The sequence below is a fragment of the Lissotriton vulgaris genome, chromosome 4_1 (assembly GCF_964263255.1).
Source record: "Lissotriton vulgaris chromosome 4_1, aLisVul1.2, whole genome shotgun sequence".
Lineage (NCBI taxonomy): Eukaryota > Metazoa > Chordata > Amphibia > Caudata > Salamandridae > Lissotriton > Lissotriton vulgaris.
Genome location: NC_141691.1, coordinates 1,524,495,542 through 1,524,515,173, shown reverse-complemented (window position 1 = coordinate 1,524,515,173; position 19,632 = coordinate 1,524,495,542). Strand labels below are relative to the sequence as shown.

Sequence of the window (19,632 nt, the reverse complement as noted above, 5' to 3'; positions counted from 1 at the left end):
CCCGATTGTAGGAACATCAAGGGGGCGGGGTGGGAGGGAGAGGATACACATTCACATGAGACTGTCTGCAGACACAAGACAGCCTTGAATCCGGCTCCAGCCACCTTCTATAGTGGAGAGGGGGTGCAGAAAGCTACTCACATTAGATGCTCCCCCACCTGCTCAAAGAAGGTGATAATCTGCAATGTATTAGCCCACAGTCTAGGTTCATTACATGTAGATTCAGACCCAGAAAAATCAGGGTTTGCTAGGTATTCATTCTTGGGGCAAATATTTGTGACATATTTACAAGCAGGAACTCCAATCTCTAATGTGGTCTACACCCATACAGAATTCCAGCACACAAATTCAGATAGCTTGTAATCAGGATCTAATTGCCTTTGATCCACAATTAGCGCAACAGTGGACTACAGGAAGCAAAGTTTCACCAGACTGATATTTTCCTCCATGATCTCTAGCTCACAGTAAAAGTGAGTTTCATAACAGTACTTATTAAGTTTCAAAGAAATGTACCAACTCCATATTGCCATTTCTGTAGAAACAAATTCGGAGTGCTCAGAAGATGAACAGAACTAACCAACGGTAACCACTGAGAAGTTTAACATCTGAAATAGTTATATAGGACACAGACGAAAACATGTAAAAAGCCAACTCTACACTGAAACAAAATGGAAAAAGAAAATAAAACACACACACACACACACACACACACACACACCACACCCTACCCACTTTTTGGGGGGTTATTCTTACCACTTCAGCTGTTGCGGTGTTCAGGTGGGTGAATTTTGACTTTTTTTGAACTAATTAGTTTAGGGCTCTCATTTTATTCAGGTCTGGATGTAAACCATATTCAACTTCATATCTCTCACACATGATTATGATCTACGCCTTACCCAGAACTCAGACGTCCCTAAGACATTGAAAAACCAGAAAATAGGCATAACGCCTCGCAGACCAGAGCCGAGGGGCAACAAAATTAACCATCCCAGATCCTGGGAAGACTGGACTGCTGACGACTCACGTTTCTGAACACTCAAATAAAAATACAGTGTAAGGAAATTAATAAACACTTCAATAATTTGGGGAAGGAATAAAAAATAAACTGCACGTGTAAAAATGAGCGGCTACATCAACACTGTTGGTTTACAGACATCTCATCCTATCCGATCTACTCCATATGGTTTGAATCAATAATAAGGAACAAAAGTGTGCTACCACATCACAGAGTAAGAAATTTAACCTCTCAATTCAGCTAAGTAAACCTATTGGTTCCTGAAGTAGTGCGGCTCAAACCCACAATGGTAAGAACTCTGATGTGACACCAATGGATGGAAAAAGTTGGTACAAACTAAGCAGCCATACCTTCATCTATGCTTGACAAAAGGTTCCCCAGCAGTACCTATATACGGAAAAGAAAGTAGACCTTCTGCAGAAGATGCAAGATATCAAGGAGTGCCTCATAGAGGTGGTGAACTCTAAACACTAACACTTGGATCAGTTAGGCACAAGGCTAGTCAAAATAGAAAAAAAGAATGAAATGCCACTTCACTAAGAAAAACAGAAATCCCTCGACACCCAATTCACTGGCCTACAACAAATGCATAGATCATAAAGCTGGGAGCAAAACAAAAAAAAAACCCACAAGAATTTGAAATTAATCTGACGGCATAGATAATAGAAGATATGTACAGTCTTTCACAGCATGCTAAACCTCAAAGATGACGAATCAGCAGGGCTATAAAGAGCACAAAGACTTGGACATAGGAGTAAAATGGACTACATTTATGAGGCAAAGAGCAATGCTACTCTCAAATGTTCAAAATGAAGAAATCCTACAGAGTTCAAGGAATTGCTACCCATCATGGTCGGAGAGAAACTCCAAGAGTGAAGAGGGACACTACTCAACCGGATAAGGCTTCGCCAGAGTTAGAAAAAGACAAAAAGAGCCAACAAGAAAACAGCTTATAAAAACAAGCAGGATAAACATTTTTAAAAACTACCAGCTAAATAATATGACCTGCACACTACTGAAAAGGTTCCAATGCCCCCCCACCCCCGCCCAAGAGTATGTCAAACTGGTATGAACCTGCAGCAGTCTATGCCATCTACAACCACTTAACCCCTGTGAACATAAGTCCAAAGAAACAGAAAGTGAAGGACATAGCAACCTTTTTAGAAGATACATCACTATTTAAAGGACATTTATCGCTTGGACCCATCCGTTGCTTAAAGTTAATTTAGCGTTAGTCAAACTTAAGATAGGAGAAGTCAGAATAGCTAATACAAACGGTTGAATTTGTAAAGTACTTTGAAAATTTGTTGACTACTATGCACACAAAGAAAATTGGTTTTCATGGCTGCCAGTGTTCAGGGCCTTTTGTAATTAAAAACGGACTTTGAAACTGGACCCATATATTTGTGCCATATACAGTCTGTATGCTATGTGCAATGTTTATGTAATGGCGCATCTGACAATATCTGTTCACACTGATTTAAAAGAACAATTTAGCTTTTTGCCTAGAAGCCCTTTCTGTTCACTTTGAGTGTACTAAAGTGTCAATGAGTATCTGAGGTATAGGCTTGTGCCCCACACTGTGATACTGTTGTAGAATATTCCTTTAAATATTTTGTTATGGAAAATACATACTGACCACTGTCCGGCTGGACAAGTCACTTTAATACGGAATCCATTGTGTCTGTATTTATTTACTTGGTTTATGTTGAGTTGCATGGGACCACTGTTGTTTTCATATGACTTAAATATACTGGCATAAACACTTGGGATTTCTCTACAATTACTGTAACAACTCTTATGGTAATTCACACCAGAAATTGAGTATCCATTTACAATCATGGGCTACTTCATCACGAGGTCCCAAAGAGTTTCTACTTTTTCCAGGATATATATAATTTGAGGGTAAAGGAAGTGCAAATCTTTCAAACGGGTCATAAATGTGTTACAGACAACAATCACATGTGCCCATTGTAATTACCATTATAAGTGAAAGAGTATACTAAGCTGCTGAAAAGCCAAAGAAAAGAAAAAGTGGTTACAGGTGAGATCAGAGTGTGAGGGGTGTTGCGATGGTCAGGAGATGCAAGGAAGCACACGCAGGACAGAAAGAACAGACAATGATAAAGAAGTGGGAGACGATATGTGGGATGCATAATTTCATAAATACATAGGGGTGGATAAACGGCACAAGTGTATAACAATGAGACACAGCAAAGGTAAGTAGTGTGAAGGGAAGAGCAGGGGTTACAATCATAACTGGCTCTCGCCACATACCTTGCTAATGTTAAATTCTGCGACATGTTCTTGAAAGAGTTTCCAATTTTAATTACTCTGACAATCACTTAACTGGTACTGCCAACTAAAAAAAACTGGCAAAGCCAAAAGGTCTGCCTTGTTTTAGGTGGGGTTATTTTGTTGTGTCAAGTCTTCATGCAATACCACAAAACTCAGAGGGGCCCACACAGTGTCACGCACAGACAATTTCGCTTGTTTTAAGCTCACATAGGCCAAGCCTCTCTGAAAGGATTCTTAGTTACGCTTCTTTTGCCACCCCACGTTTAGAGACCGCCTCCCGACCTTTTTAATCCCATTTTAAGCACTGGGTGTGCAGTTGCAAAGTTTAATATTTTTAAACAACAAATTACTAACACAAACGAAAACAGCCGGAACAGAGAACAGGCATTGCCTCGATTGTGCAGTTGTGTTATTCCCAGTAGTGGATTCTTGAACAGTGAAAGATAGGTAGGTCGCATGCAAGTGCTGGAGGTACACGGGTTCAAAATCAGGAAGTGTTATGTTTTACGATGTGTGTACATACGTTTGACCTGTGATCGTTTCCTTTGGTTCGCTGCGTCCCAAAACCGACAGCCACACAGGAGGCGATTGAGTCCCAAGCATGAATTACCCCACCGTTCATTCACTCTGCTCCATGGACAGACAAGCCTGTGGAGAAAGGAGGGTGTGGGTAAGGTTTGCTGACATGTTCCTTCATAGTTTAAGAAACTTCTCGTAACGAGAAACATAATGCGCTGGGTGACATGACACAAATTAAAAAAACAAGGAAATGTAAATTCTTGATGTACGTCCCGTTTACGGGCACTTCAACAATACCAACTATACATTCATGACGTTAAACTGACAACAGCAAAGCAAATTCACGTACAGTCTACTAAAGATCGCATGGTGTTTGTTTCCTTGTCCGAAGAGCAGTAAGATCCGCAGCAAGACTCAAGAGGCACGCATGCTGGGGTGGTGGAGGGTCATCCGAGTAGCTTCTCCTGCCCTGGGCAAAGACGAGGGCTTTGGGTGTCATGCAAACCTCGTCCGGGAAAGCACGCAAGGACACTCACTGCCTGAAGGGTTGGAAGTTCCGCCACCACGCTGGAATGCTTCTCGTAGAGACTTCAAAGAAATAAGGGGTGCTTATCCCTCACAACACTGGTGCGCAACAGTCCGACTCCTCGGTTGTCCCCTTCGCATGAGGCAGTGTACTTCACGACCTTCGTCCTCTTTAGGCTCGTAAGAAGTAATCTTATCTCCAGAAAGCCGTATTAATTTCGGCTCTGTGGTTCCCTGGGATAGGAGCACCTGATGAGTGACGATCCTCTCGAGTCAGTTGGTTTCTCGCCGCTACAGCCTCACTTACCTTTGCAGCAGTCCTCATAACTCGAGCGTGGAGCAGAGTTTTAAGCCAAGATACGTCAATGCTTCACGCGCTGTGTTATGTACTTGTACACCCTAACGCTCTCGGCTCTGTGAATCTGACCGAAGGCTTCATGAGCCAACCAAGAGAAGCGGCGACGCTTGAACGGCAATCCGAGTAGCCAATCGAAAGCGTAGGAAACGCCTCTAACCTCCCCGCCTCTCTGCCCAGCTTGACTGCCATCCATCTCTCTTCTCTTAGCCCTGCCATCCTTGTCGGACCGACCAACCCCGGCTAGGGCAGAGGACTGAATGACAGTGTGCCGCCCCCAAATGGAGGGCGAAGGAGGCGGAACTCTAGGCGGGCCCAGGGCCGGGCTAACAGGATGGGCTGCACCGCAGCGCATACAACTACAATGGCTGCTGGAAAGAGGGGAAAGCAAACAATTTCCAGGCCCGCATCGCCCAACAAAAAAATATGAGAAAAAAATTACAGAAAATTCCCAGGGCGTCCTAAACTACGGAAACGCAAGCCAGGGAGGATGCCGGGGCTCCCGCGGTGAGTCTGAGGCGGGTCCTGCGGGGGGCTGCCGGCGTTTAGTCCTGAAATATCAGGGTTATTTAAATTATGAGGAGAGGGCAGGAAGGCAGAGCGAGAGAGGAAAAAAAAGTTTGTGCTGCTCCGAACCCGACAGCAAGAAAAAATAGAAATAAATATTTAAAAAATATATCAAGGGAAACTAGCTCTGCCAGTAGGTGCTGTGCCCGTGGTAGCAGTCCGTGAGCAGTAACTTGTGCCGGGAAAGGAAAGTTTTGTGGAAGTTTTCTCTCGCAGTTTTGGATATTGTGACAGCAACAGCGGGAGGAGGAGGGGGGCGAGAGGGAAAGGCAGCAGCACTGAGAGAAGAAGCAGGGAGAGGGGAGGAGAAAAAAATGCCTGGACCAAAATAAAATTTTAAAAAATCCTAAAAAATCAATTTTGCCACCGGAGTTTAAGCAACTTTGCAGGGAAAACCCGGGCACGCCGTGGGGTGATCTGGATTGTTTGGGGGTACTAATTCTGTATGTTTTAAAGGGGGTCAGAAACAGTAGGTTGTGGTGAGGAGCTGGTCAGCCGAGACTTGAAGAGTAGTCCTGGTGGCGGCTTTTTAAGGTGATAGGTAGCATTTTGAGTTGGATGCCGGGTGGCTGCGCATCTTATTTTGTTACCAAACGGTGGGCTCACTGGGACAGCTTGTTGTTGGTGTAATAAACAACCAATATGGAGGGAGACCCAAGCCGCACAGAAATGTTCTAAAACAATAATATGTATTTAAATTCTTAAAAATCGGCTGGACGTTTCTGGGGGTGAACGAAAGGTGTTTGGCTCCTCCTTCATTCTGGGCGACAGTCTGTGCTCGTAGCGCTCGCGGAATCTCCCTTGTCTGTTCTGTTCTTTAAGTACTAGAGTGAGCCTTTGAAGGTGGGGGGTACATCTCCGGTGTAATCGTAGCTATTCATTGTGATAGGTCTTGGTGTAAATGGACATGCATTTCGCGCGTCAGTAAAGGGACAGAGAGCAATCTGCGCTCCTTTAAATGGTTTGAGTGTATGTAGGTGTGTGTGTGTGGGGGGGGGGGGGTCTTTTTCGGCACCTTCTACAAACCTGCTGCATCATGCAGAACTGGACACTAAGCGGATCCCCGTGCAAGCGTACACCTCGCATTTAAACTTTAGTCTGACCCCGGGTTGCTAGTCCGACCCCCTACTTGACTGCTTAAAAGGGGCTGGGGTCTGCAGCCTTGCGCCCGCTGATTCCTGCACATTGTGTTTAAGGAGGTGAGGTGTTGTTTCTCTCGACACCTCGTGTTCCCGTTTCACCTGCTTATTGTACCGCCCGGGGCATCGACAGTGCGCGCTTTCCTTTTTATGTTTGATCAGACAACGATGCTGTGGTTTGCATCACACTGAGGTAGAGCAGGGGTGAAAGTGCTGCTAATGTTTAGTTCCACGTGGGAGTAGGGACATTGCCTGGCAAGTTTAAAGAAACAGAACAACAATGCGCACGCATTTAATTGGGTAGCTGTGTCGCAGGAGTCAGGTTTAGTTTTCAGAAGGACATTATTTGGATGTGCGAATGTTTCTTGTTAAGAGGATTTCACTGGAATGACAGTCGTCCAATTACTATGGTTTACTTTGGAAGCGATTCACTGCTCTCACCACCCTGGCGGCCGTCATAGGTTGTTGACACCTTATACCACAAAGTTGCATGAATTACATTACCAACATCCCTCACCCATGCTGCACACGCTGACGGCGCTTCTGCGATAGTAAGATCACCGTGCCCCTTTATCTGTAGCACGAACTCATGTGAAGAGTGCATTTGAGTGTCAGGGGGGTTGGGCAGTTCAACAAATAAACGAGCATGTGTAATTGATCGCTTCCTTAATCGTGCAGAGAATCCGATTCAGGAAAACGATGTTGTTTATTATGTGCACGTCATACTTGCTAAGGTGCAGAAATCCTGTATTCACTGTACAACACCAGTGCGTCAAATTATGATCTAATCTGTCTAAGGTTATGGAATTTAAAAGCTCGGATGTGCAAAGCTTTAACAAGGGGGAGCAGAGAAAACATTGACGTGTGCACAGTATGGAATAATAACACACGACACTAACATTGCTGCGTTAATAAGTCTGGTCACAACCTGTTCAGTTTGTAAAAGAACACAGAGACTAATCTTGATGATTATAAAGCGTGCACCAATAACCTCCACTATTCAGTATAATGTGAAATGTAATCGCAGATACTCCTCCTCTAGGCACTATCGTATCATTATTTTGACTTGAATGATTTCCACAGTGAAACATTGTAGAAACTGTACTGAATTGCGCAAAACACCCTCCTCCCCAACCCATAGACAGTTATGTGAAGTTAAAATAGCTGATCCAGAAGCTTTCTGTAACTACTAGTAACTTAGTCTGTCCATTGCCTTCTGGTAATATTGTAATTCTGATTAATGCATCCATTGTGCTGTAGTAAATTACTATAGAAGTACATGGTTAGAATGTGTACGTTCACCCCTGTCAAGAGAAACAACATTGAAAAGTAATGTATAGATTTGATGTAATCCTTAAAAATCAGACTCGTTTTTATTTGCTTGGGTTTGATTTGTAACTGCCTGCTTTATTTTGGATTCCTTTAGTTTTTCTAATAATGCATGTGTAAATGAATGTTGTTCACCAAGTTAGTGTAGACTTGCTTTTTAAATACATGGGGATTGAAGACGATTATTTAAAAAGCCACGTTGTTCAGAATCATTGTTTTAATTGAATTGCTTGCTTACCCTGAATCTATTAGAATCACATCTGGCATTACTTGTCCATATGATTCCTGATTTTCAGCTGTAAGAGATGTAGACCTCTAAAATGCATTAGAAATGATGCTTTGCAGATATTTGATTAGACTGTTGTATTAGATTGGTGTATTTAACTCTGGTGTACTTTTGATTAAATATTGAAGGTGCTTATTTGAAGTAGTTATTTTCATTAATGCTCTGTCTCGCCCTCCTCGTAATCCAGTTAGATATAAAGGTGGCATACTTGTTGCATGTCTGGCTAGCCATTTTTCTGTGTACTCAGTATAATTTATGTTGATTTGAAATTAAAGGCAATGCACAGCGCCAGTTAGTTTGACCTATTTCATTAAAACTTCCATTTTATAGAACCAGAGATGGCATATGCTTTGTTCCCATCTAGTGCTGTAATATACTACAGGCAAGTTCGATATCTGAAGCACAAAACCAATGAGCTGGTAACAAAATATTCAGCAAAATAAGCTTGATAAAATATATAAAAAGAAAAGCTACTCTAACATATGTTAATCATTTGGGTTACAATAATGGGTTTGCAGTTTCTCAGGATCAGATTTCCACTGCTTACAGGTTCAGTCAGCTTAATTTTGATTGCTTATTCATGTGTAAAATTAGATTGCAGTGTTTGCCACTTTAGGTTTGCAACACTTCATTTTTTTACTACCAATTTTGTGAATACGAATAATCTAATTATTCAAAATGTGTATATCATTGAGTTGGCTGCTTTGTTTCCTAGTTGGGCATATATGTTTACATTCATACTGTCTGTTTCATGCAGTCCTTTTTGCATTTTGTTACAGATTGTGATGAAAACTAACTAATCTAAAATGTGTATATTTCACTGCTCTTGTAGAAATGTTGCATTAGTTTTATTACAAGGTTTATATTTTGTTTGCCCTGATTTAATTTTTTATCATATTTAGTTTTGTAAAAATCATTCTGATTTAATACATAAGCTTTCTTTACAAATAACCAACTTTCGAAGCACACAACAAGCTTCCCCATATGTTTTGTTGTTTATACTACACTTTTCGCCTCCGCATCATCCTGTCTGCTGGTTAGAAACCAGACTATATCTTCATAATTTTAATGTAGAACATATCAAACCAAATTGCTAGTTTTTAAGAACCAGTTTTTCTTGTATCATATTATTAGGCTGCTGAGAAGTGATATCTTATTGCTCAGTCCTGGAGAAAAAGTATTTCATTATAGAGGCTTCCAAAACTTTGTTAAACATCACCTGCGCTCCAAAGCAAGAGTCCATAGTAATTTGTTTTTTAAACTTTGGATACATTCAAATCACTTGAAATAGGGACACTAGTGGTCAGTAAACTTGCCATACCAATTTAAATTCATTTATACGTGAATTTACTAGCACTCTTTGTGGTTGACATTCAAATGGTTCAGTGTTTGTCATTCTTTGGCTATCTCTCCACAGCCATAAGGAAAGGTACACAAGCGTTGAAATTGGCACCCATTGTCCGTCTACATGAAAATAGCTTCCATTAATAGTGTTTAAGTGTGACTTATGCCACTCTTGATGATTTCTTTTTAACATTTCTTAATATCTTAAAAATGAAGGGCAGTTGTCTATTTCTACCGTAGAGTCAATTCAGTTAGTAAAATTCCAAAGAAGAAACATTGTTTTGTAGTATATGAGTGTAGTATATGAGTTTTTAGTTGACTGGGCTGCTGCACTGGAGATTTTTTTTATTTTATTTTGTTCAGTTTAGGAATTAAAAACACAATGTAATCCACATTTAAACTGGCAACACTGTCAAATGTTACATTTTCTTCTGTTTAGAAAATATACTCCACAGTTAAGTTTTATTATATGTAACTCACCTTTTATTATATGCAACTCTCTTTAACAAGGATTAAAACAAAGTAAATAGCTCTTTTACCTAGTGGTGGGAATCCTTGCAGGGACTTTGCTCCTGATTGAGTTTATATAGTCTCCTAAATAGCCTTTTAATGATCATACTCGGAGTAATTGGTAGCACATTTGTTATGAAACATAATTTTTTACATTTATACGAAAGGTGGTTTTAAAATCATTACACTTTACTAAGGCTGATACATTAAATTATTTTCCTGTCATGCAGACTGCCAAATGATACAATACATTATTGAATTCATCCAAGTTATACAGCTAGGGAAATGTGATATTTTGCCACGAAATGCAGGGACATTTATTCTCCCTGCAGTCTGAAAGTGTATCAAGTCTCGCTCTATTTGACAACACCAGCTGAACACACACAGACACTTGCTTTCACAGGATGTATTCATGTCAAATTTAACAATTCAGACAGACATGCTTTTTACAAATGAAATTAATTGGTCAACAGCAATTTTACAGAGAATGGATCAAATCTTATGAAGCAAATAAATACTCTTATTCTGGTGCTTACAAGGTTTCACTACTAACATGAACCACATTACTCTTTCATGTTTGCAGGTTATATTTATGCAAAATTGAAACAAAAACAATATATTTTACATTTGATTTCAGAGAAGGATGTTTTTGCTCAGATCATCTTGCATTCACACCAAGCTTCGTTCTCTACCAGCTAAACACCTACATAAATTGTGAACCATTACATAAACTGTTAAAAATCAGTAATTCACATGGAGGAAAACACTTTTAAGATTAGTTAAGTATTATTTTAACTAAGAGGTATATATGGAAGCAAGTATTTGGTAACTAATTGTAACTAAAAATCAAATGCTGCTTAAGTTGGAGACTGATTCTGAAGTGACATAAATTAAAAAGGTATATTTCAAGGTATCAAGAACTCCTCAGTGTATTTGTCAAAACCTGCTGCAGTGAGTAACATATGTACCTTTATCAAAAGCAGGACAATAAGAAGAGTCTTAAAATTTACTCTGTATAAAATGAAAAGGCGTATGTTATCGAATATATAGAAGCTGCATCCCGGATAATTTGTTTAAAATACTAACTTTCACCATACGAAGGGTCAGTTATATAAAAGGTTTTTGTGGTTGCAAACCCTCCAGTTCGTACTTTTAGATGTCTACTAATCCTATTTGGGATTAGAAAAAGTTTTAGAAATCCTTATCGAATCGCAGTTTGGAAGGGGCGAGATTGTGTTTTTCCAGAATGCAATTGGGTAACTAACGTTTCAATGGCTTGTGACCGTAATTCCGATTGCAAACCATTGATCAATTACAGGCTTCTAAGTTGGGGAGGTTAGTGACTTCCAAAGAGGAAGGCGTCCCTTTTGAACCACTTCCCTTTTTGGAAATCCGGGTGGTAAATACAGGGGAAGAAGACCGTGCCTCTTCTCACGGTAGCGTTCCAAAATGTTTCTTTTTAATTTTTATATAAAGCGACCCCCGTTTCCTTTAGGATATTCGGACTGCTTTACAATCGAGCATTGATAAATGCATTAAGTTTCACTTATGTGATTAATAATGAGCTGTTTTTTGTTGTAAATTGTAGCTTGGTGACCTGATGTGCAATATAAGTTACTGAAAGTGTCATGACTTGTTTATTGAAATAGGCGATACCGTGTGCTGGTCTATAAAGTACAGAGAGAGGCGTTAGAAATTTGGACCACCTACACAAAAGAGACTTGTCAGTGGAACAACAATATTGAGACATGTGCTAGTATCTGATATGAGTCACAAGGAAATGTAGCCAACGGATAACACATTGGGGATTTCTTCAAGTATGAAACATTACACAAAGTACCGTTTGCGTTATGCATGTTGTGTCCGCAATCTGCATCTACCGGGCAAAACAACAAGGATCTGATATGCTTGTGAGATAAGCAGTTTCATATAATAATCCAGTCTTAAAGAACAGTAGGTTGCAGAGAGGCGACCAAGTATGACCCAAAAATTGTGATTAGTTGGAATCTGAGTATATGTAGAACCTGCCATTCTATATCCGAGAAGCTGCCGGCTAGGAGTCAGCAAGAGTGAGCTTGACCAGGAAAAGAGAATGCGGCATAGTTGCACATGCTGAGAATCCGAATCTCCCAATTAACGATTGAAAGCATGCTTTTGTGAAGGGAATTGTGGATCACATTTTTAGAGACAGTCTCATGAGAGTGCAACCTTTAAAAGCAGATAGATCTCATCTTGTGCCAAACGAGCTGTCTGTGATAAGAAACTCATGCCGGGAACGGTGTGTGATATTAATGGGGAGTACTGTATTCAGTCCTCGTGCAATGCGCTGCTGGTGGTGGCATGTTGTGCAGATTAAACCCCCCTCCCCGAGTGCTGTCCTACTGCGTTGCTCAGAAGACGGTGGCTTTAAAGGTTTGAAAAGTCGGGCAGCAGCACTACTCCTCATGGCAATTCAAGACTCTGATCATGATCAAGGGACCGTTGTTGCAGACACATGTGGGGTACAGTCAGCCGCATGTTCAGAGCACATGCATGCAATGAATGTGAAGGCATAGAGACCCTGCTACTACCGTGCATGTTCAGAGCGTAGACAATCCTACTACGGCAGGATTTGAAACAAGGGGAAAATATCTCCGTCCAATATGAGATTCGGACGCATGCGTTGAGCACCGAGACTGCCACCCAGAGCAGGCTTGGAAACATGAAGGGAAGAATCTCTGCACATTGCGTGCTCATGCTCCGAGTACACATCCAGTGTTTCTATGCCAATCTCAAAATCTCTCCGTGCCTGTGAAGTGCTCCGATAACTTCGTTGGGGTTCGAGCTAGGTCTAAAATAGCACCTCAATGCAGCCAGGGAATGATAAGAAAATGTAAATGGTATGCAGCGTTACCCTAAAGAAAAGTGCCAACAACGAAAGTGGATGGGAATAAGTAGATAGGCCACGAGAAACTGATAAGAGAAACACAGAAGGGAGAATAGGCTAAAACTAATAGAAACGTAGGAAAGCAAACTGACAAGCACATAGACCAAGAAGAAGTGAAGGCAGGATGTAAGTCCTTTTTAAGATATGTTAAAAAGAATAGATTTCACAAGCGAAACCTAGAAATACAGGGGCAGGTATCGGTGACCTGCCATCTCTTGCAGGACAACAACCCTTTGTATCTAGTCACAGAGATTCGCAAATTGCGATTTTCCAAAGAAAATTTGACTAGGCAGGTTTTTCTGTGGCTTTTTTAATTACTTTTTATTCTGAAGCGACCTAGATTGCTTCCCAAAATAAAATATACTGATTGGAAAAAGTTGTTGCTCAATTTGCAACCTTTTCCGTGAATAGTTTGTACATACATCTGGTCCATAGTTCTTACATTTGTGTTTTTAAAGAATGGCGTACAAATCAAATATACTACTGGATAAAACTAGTTTACAGTAAACTAATTTAAAAGTATGTTACTTTATTGTGAACTGTAAACAAAAGATTGAATTAGACCTGCCTAATAGAATTTAGGAGTTACAAGTTTTGATCATACTTAAGTCTGAAAGAAATTTGCTTTTTATTGTTCAGGAAAATTTATAAAATCAAGGACTAATACCTCTATTACCCTCACTGGCATGTCGATTGGTGAATCAATCTACCTGTATGAAAGAGAAACCTTTTATTTATTTGAGCTTTCAATTATTTGAATCTTTGCTGTTGCACGTAACATTAAGTGGTGATGTTGCTTTGCTTCTTAATTCATTTGGGCAGTGTGGCTTGACAATAACAAAATTGGAGTGCCCTTTCTAGACGCTTACCTGCATAGTGCGAATCTGTATTCCATGTCAAAGCAAACACGCCTCATGAGTACCGGAGAAGCAGCAAGTTTGTTAGCATGCATTCCATAAACTGTTTAATTTGGATGTTGAAATTAAGGTAGTTATTTTGTAATATATATATTTCTTATTTATTTTGCGTAATGGATCTTAATGTTTGATAAGCCATTTTAAAATAATTCCAACGTATAAAGTCTCTAAAAATAAAATTGCCTAACTGGTACATTTTTAACATTTTAGCTTAATAATATTTACCCTAATATAATAAATGATGTAACTAGAAATGCGATTGACTGTTTATCTGGTCAGTTCATCACAAATAGAGCTGTTGTTAAGACTTGAAATCTTGGTGTGTAAATTATTAAAAGTTTAATTCTATAAAGCATCTAACAGCTGCTGCAGCTCAACAGATGTTTGATCAGCATATATTTGAGCGACCTCAATTACCTACTTAAATCGGTGCACAATAATTCTCCAACATTGGGCATCCATGATGTCAGGGGTACCTAATTATGTAGTCGGCCTGACTACATAATTTGGCACCCCTGACATCATGGATGCCCAGTGTTTGAGAATGATTGTATACTGATTTAAGTAGATAATTGAGGTCGCTCAAATATATGCAGACATTGGTGTGGATCTGCATACAATCCTGTCACATCGTAATCTTAGTGGGGATATTACTACTGTGTCTTGCACAGGGGAGTCCTGCCAAGGCATCTGTACGCAGATTGCAAAATATACTTCTTAATAGCAAAGGAATGCCTAGCTTTGCCATTATTGTACCCCTGGAGAGGGAATTATATACCTAGTCAAAGCTAGGAGCAGTCCATTAGCATGCAGTGCAGTGGCCATTCAGGAACTGTTGTTGGAACCTAGGTGGACCCCCTGTGACTAATGTGTGACTTCCAGGCACAACCACTACAGTATCCTATGGAGCATGTGTCATATACTGATCAAAGTCCTCTCAGATGAGTTTGTATGAGTGTGTATTGCATGAATGTGATTGAGCGAAATGTGGGAGGAAAACCACAAAACCCGCTTCCTAGCACTTGATGTGATTAAAACTTATAGACCATAGATGCTAGAGTGATCAGAACTCGTGAGCATCGCGTTCTGTTTAAACCTTGCCAAACTGACCCTCAAAGTCACTGATGTAAGCAATATAAACCTTTAGATCTCCAACCACCATATCAGTGCTCCCTTGAGGTTCTAGGTTTGAAGCAACCCCAATACTGCATGTATTGGGGAGAAATAGATGATAAAGCATGTCACCAGAAACACTAGTAGGTTAATTTAAATATTTTATAAAATAACTTTCTCTTTAGTAACACCAGGGCTATTTCCCGTATGAAATGAGTTGATCGACTATTTTTTGTAATCCTATTGTCACTAGTAATGTGAACCAACCCTTAGCAAACATCTCCTTCCTCTCCTTTTTGATTTTATTTAATTGGGACTGCGAGTTAAAATGAATGCTTTGTAACAATACTAAAGTGAAAAATTAGTTTTTTTACTGGGAAAATTTATCTGAGATGGGGGGAGTTTGAAGTTGTCTTGATTGCGATGTTATGCATTTTAGGAGAACATGTTTCTATAAACTCATGTTTAGAATCTCAGGTATTTTTCCCCTATGATTGGAACCTGTCAATTACATGTCTGGTCTAAACTGATGGTCTGGATAAATAGGTGAGCAGTCCTGTGATTATGCCAGAGGTTGTGTCGGTCCTGTCCTCCACCAGGCCTAGGGTGCCCAAAATAGGTCTGGAGGAGTAGGATAAGGAAAGCAGCCTACCTCTGGGAACCCCTGTCTGCTATGATACTGTTTTCCATGGTGGACTCGAAAAAAACAACAGTATAAGAGGCAACAGCGAGACCCATCTAGAGCATATATATTCTGGTGGCATATATGAGGACAAAAAAGAACAAAAAAGATAAAAAAAAAAAAAAAAAAATTACATGTTACACACCAAAAGTGCAGTAGGCGTTTTTACTTAGTTATCTTTGATTACACGTTTCACATAAATCCATGCAGTAGGTGCATCAGTCCACTGAGTAGTCTCACCATAATTAGGATCTTTAACATAAGTGGTGCATACTCTTCTCTCAGTATGTTTCGTTCTACTTATCTATAGATGTAAGTGGTCCTTAGAACTATTTTCATTTTTTTGTGTTGTACTCAAACTTCCAGAACCTATATTTCAATGTACAAATATCACTGGGAGAAGTGCTGCCAGGACTTCCCTATCATGTCGCCCAGTAATGCCATCACTGTGGTTGCTAATAAAATACAGTCTTCCTCCTGCATCGACTGTATTGCCAATATAATCCAACTGAAAAGGGAACGAAAACTGACTTGGAAATGACTCCATGTTTTATTGAATGACTATTACGTAAAAGTGGTCTGAGTTATTTGTCAGCAAATAATGTTTGGCTGCATGGTATGTCACAAGAATCACGAGGCTGGTATGACGACAGATATGTTAGACTGGCCAGTGACTTCGGCAGTTCCTGTTTATCACCTCATATAAAAGCACACTAGAGTTGCAATATACTATGAAATTAAACCAGTTATTCGACTTAAGAATAAGGGCTGCATAATGAGATGCAGAAAGAGATATCACTGCCTGCATACTATGCATCTCAGAAACAAATGTTACCGGCCGCACATAGTGCACCACTGGAGCAGTTGTCACGCCTGCATGCAGTGCAGCACAGGAGCAGATGCGTCACAGCCTGCTTATTGCCCAATACAGAAGGAGAGGTCACTGCCTGCATCCAGATGTCACCAACTGCATTATGTAGCATATAAGCAGTCATACCACTGCCTGCATACTGTGCCACATGGAAGCAGGCGGAACATGGGGATCTCAGCAGTCGCACAGGCTACTGCCTGGATGGGGGGTGTTTTACGGGGGCTGGTGGATAAGGAGCAGTAGAGAGGCTGCTTTCTTGGGAGTAGTGAGAGAGTGCTGATAACACTGGGGGCGTAGTATGAGTAGCATGGCACTGAGGAGAAGAAAGGGCATCAAAGTACAAGGGAGATGTGGTGTAGTGAATGCAGGGCCTTGCTTGCGCACATTGCTATGTTAGCCTAAGGCCCTACGCTTATTAGAAGTTTAAACGCCATTTTACCTTTTTGCCGCTTTTGCACACAACACTGCATATAGCTGATGTTGTAAGTTTGACTTAATGAATGTCTTCACATGAGAATGGCTTGTTTTCAACATCCCTAGACTTACATCGCGACCTTAGTCTGCACAGTGAGTGCTGAAGCCTCCAAGGTTATCATAACAATGTTAGCTGTTATTCGGGCTGATCGGCTCACACTTAGACACAACATGCACGTAGCTGCAGCTAACTGAAATTCTGGCGCCTTTAATATTGCACTGCATACATGATTGTAGGGACCTTGAGAAAATCAGTTTCCAGAGAGACAGAGAGCTTGTGCAGATCCTAATGTGATACACGTCTGCTGATCTTGGAGGTATGGGGGTCCCCTATTGAAGCCTAAGAGACCATCTATATTTTATAAAACATAGTTCCTAGCTAGGGAGGGTGGCATACAGGCACTATAGGACCTGTTTCCACTATTCATTATAATATGATTTCTCCTTTTGTGTTTTATGGAATTGTAACAATACTGATCGTATTATTTTTAATCATATGCTTGCTTATGTTCGCAAAGATACTGCATCTTAGAGCATGTCGTTAAAATAAACATTTTAAACTTTAACGTGTCTCTTATTTACCCATGTTGTGGACTGGTATGAGAATACCAAACGAAAGAGTGTTCTTGATTCCCACCACTCCTGAGAGTAACCTAAGTCGCATGTTCTGGGTTGTCTAAGCATTGTTTACTTTGCTATGGGATGAAAAGCTAATCTGACACTGATTTCGGTTAGGTATTCTAGGTACTGAGGTGAGTTTTTTGGCCCTCCACAATTCACTGATGTCCTGGGTCTCTGTGCACAGTTCTGTGTATGAGCAGAATCCCTGCAAATGTGGCATGGAGTCAGCTGAAAAAAACAGCAACTTGGTGGTAGCCATAGGGATGAGAATGGACTGGATTGTCTGGTGAGGACCAAAGTCGGAAAGCTGAGGAGGGGAGGGGTGTCCAACACACTTGCTTAAGCGCTGGAAATAGAGTTGCAGGGGTTGCTGCCATAACTGCTAGAGTTGAGAAAGTGACTGGGAAATAAAGGTATCTTTAAATCTTGTTTTTATCTGGTCACAGTTGCAATCTGCACTAAGACAGCAGTGAAATACCAGGCTATGTCTTCTGACAAATTGCTGCCTATTCTTTTAACAGGCTATTGATGATTACTTTTCTTTCTCTGACTGCAAAGTATGAGGAGTTTGAAAAATGAACTGTGGGACAGTCTTGCAGGGGTACACAGTGTGAAAGAAAATGCTGTAGGATGTTGTCTTTTTTTTTTTTTTAACCCCTTCAGCGCGGCGCAAATTTTTGCGCTGTGCTGAAGGTTCTAATGAGCCTATCGGCTCATGACGGAACGGTTCCGTCATGAGCACAGCTCAAACGACGCACATGACGGAACCGTTCCGTCATGAGCATGGAAGGGGTTAAGATCAAATTTATTTTTATTTTCATTTTCATATAGGTACAACATTGCAGCAATCAGACAGTCATAGCCCCAGACGTGTTTGTAGCCCCATCGTCCGCAATTAGCATCTGGAGACCGATCACTGGAGCACAATGCCATGAGTCCATGCGAGAGGGCGTGATTCCTGCCCGGTAACAGACTGTCTCTCAGAGTTCTCGTACCCAAACTCCCAACTAGGCCCTCCCTAACCCCAACTACCCCTGCCCTGGAACCGCCCCCCTCCTTCCCTCCCTCCCCCCTACCCGGTGTGTTGCGCTGTCATACGAGTGGACCCTCATCTGACTTTTCGTGTCTTGTCCTCCGGTGGTCTATGGAACTCATCAACTAGTCCAAGGACTTTGAGGTATTTTGGCAGGTAAGCTCTCGGAATTCATGTGACAACAGAGAGATTAAGGGTGCCCATGTTTCCCTAAAGGTGTCGGAAGTCTGCGTTAGGGACGCCTGTATCCGCTCCATTCCCATTATGTACCATAGTCTGTGGAGCCACCCTACGTGTGTGGTTTTCCTCGGGGTGCCCCAGAGTGAAAGAATGTGTTGCGTCGCCGCTCCTAGTGCTAGGCCCATTTGACGCCCCCTAATGGACTTAAGTGGAAAGGTGAGCTTGTTGGGCAGGCCTAGGATCGCGTATGTGGGGAAGCGGGGAATCTCCGTTTCGAAGCCGCTATCTACGTCTTGAAGGACCTACACCCAGTATTCCTGCACCGTCTGGCATTCCCAGAGCAGATGAAGCATGGCCCCTATGTGTCCGCAGCCCCTCCAGCACAGGGGATCACGGCAAGGATTGCTTTTGTGCAGCCTCTCTGGCGTTAGGTGCCAGTAGTATGCCACCTTAACCGCTGCCTCTCGGCTGTCTACGTTACGAGCTGTATGATGTGCCCGGTAGTAGACGTCCTGCCATTCCTTGTGCGAGAGTGCTCAACCCAACTCTCGCTCCCACCGCTGCTGTCCCCCAGATTTAGCCGCCGGCAGGGGGGAGGGGGGGGGGGGGGGTCAGTATCTTATACAGTTCTGTAATCGCCCGTTTATCCGAGGATTTGGCGAGGAGCCACTTCTCTTATGGTTTAAGAGGGCGGCCTACGTGTGGTATGACATCGGTATTAGTGAGCCAGTGCCGCAGCTGGAAATATTGAAAGTTTTGTGGTCTGTCAACGGCGTACCCGTCTTGTATAGCCTTCAGTGCCATAAAGCCTTGCGGGTCAAACAGGTGACCAGCCGAGTTGCACTCTGTCTGTCTCCATTGCGGGAAGGAGCCAGGGACCAATCTTGGCGGGAATGCTGGATTGTCAAATAGCGGCGTCATTGGTGAG

General features: G+C 41.5%; 2 protein-coding genes across 3 annotated transcripts in view; one reads left to right on the top strand and one right to left on the bottom strand.

Moving 5' to 3' along the window:
- CHCHD7 (coiled-coil-helix-coiled-coil-helix domain containing 7) overlaps positions 1–4,799 on the bottom strand; it is a 101,814-nt gene extending 97,015 nt beyond the window's left edge. The window contains exons 1-2 of one of the 2 annotated variants that reach the window (XM_086965766.1): positions 4,665–4,799; positions 3,837–3,961 (exon numbers count right to left, since the gene is read on the bottom strand). The gene's annotated coding sequence lies outside the window, so the exon portion shown is untranslated. Of the gene's footprint in view, positions 1–3,836; positions 3,962–4,181 lie in introns of both variants that reach the window. The other variant, XM_086965767.1, reaches the window with a different exon arrangement.
- Positions 4,800–5,082: 283 nt separating this feature from the next.
- PLAG1 (PLAG1 zinc finger) overlaps positions 5,083–19,632 on the top strand; it is a 343,813-nt gene continuing 329,263 nt past the window's right edge. Inside the window, exon 1 of the mRNA XM_086965765.1 lies at positions 5,083–5,219. The gene's annotated coding sequence lies outside the window, so the exon portion shown is untranslated. The remainder of the gene's footprint in view (positions 5,220–19,632) is intronic.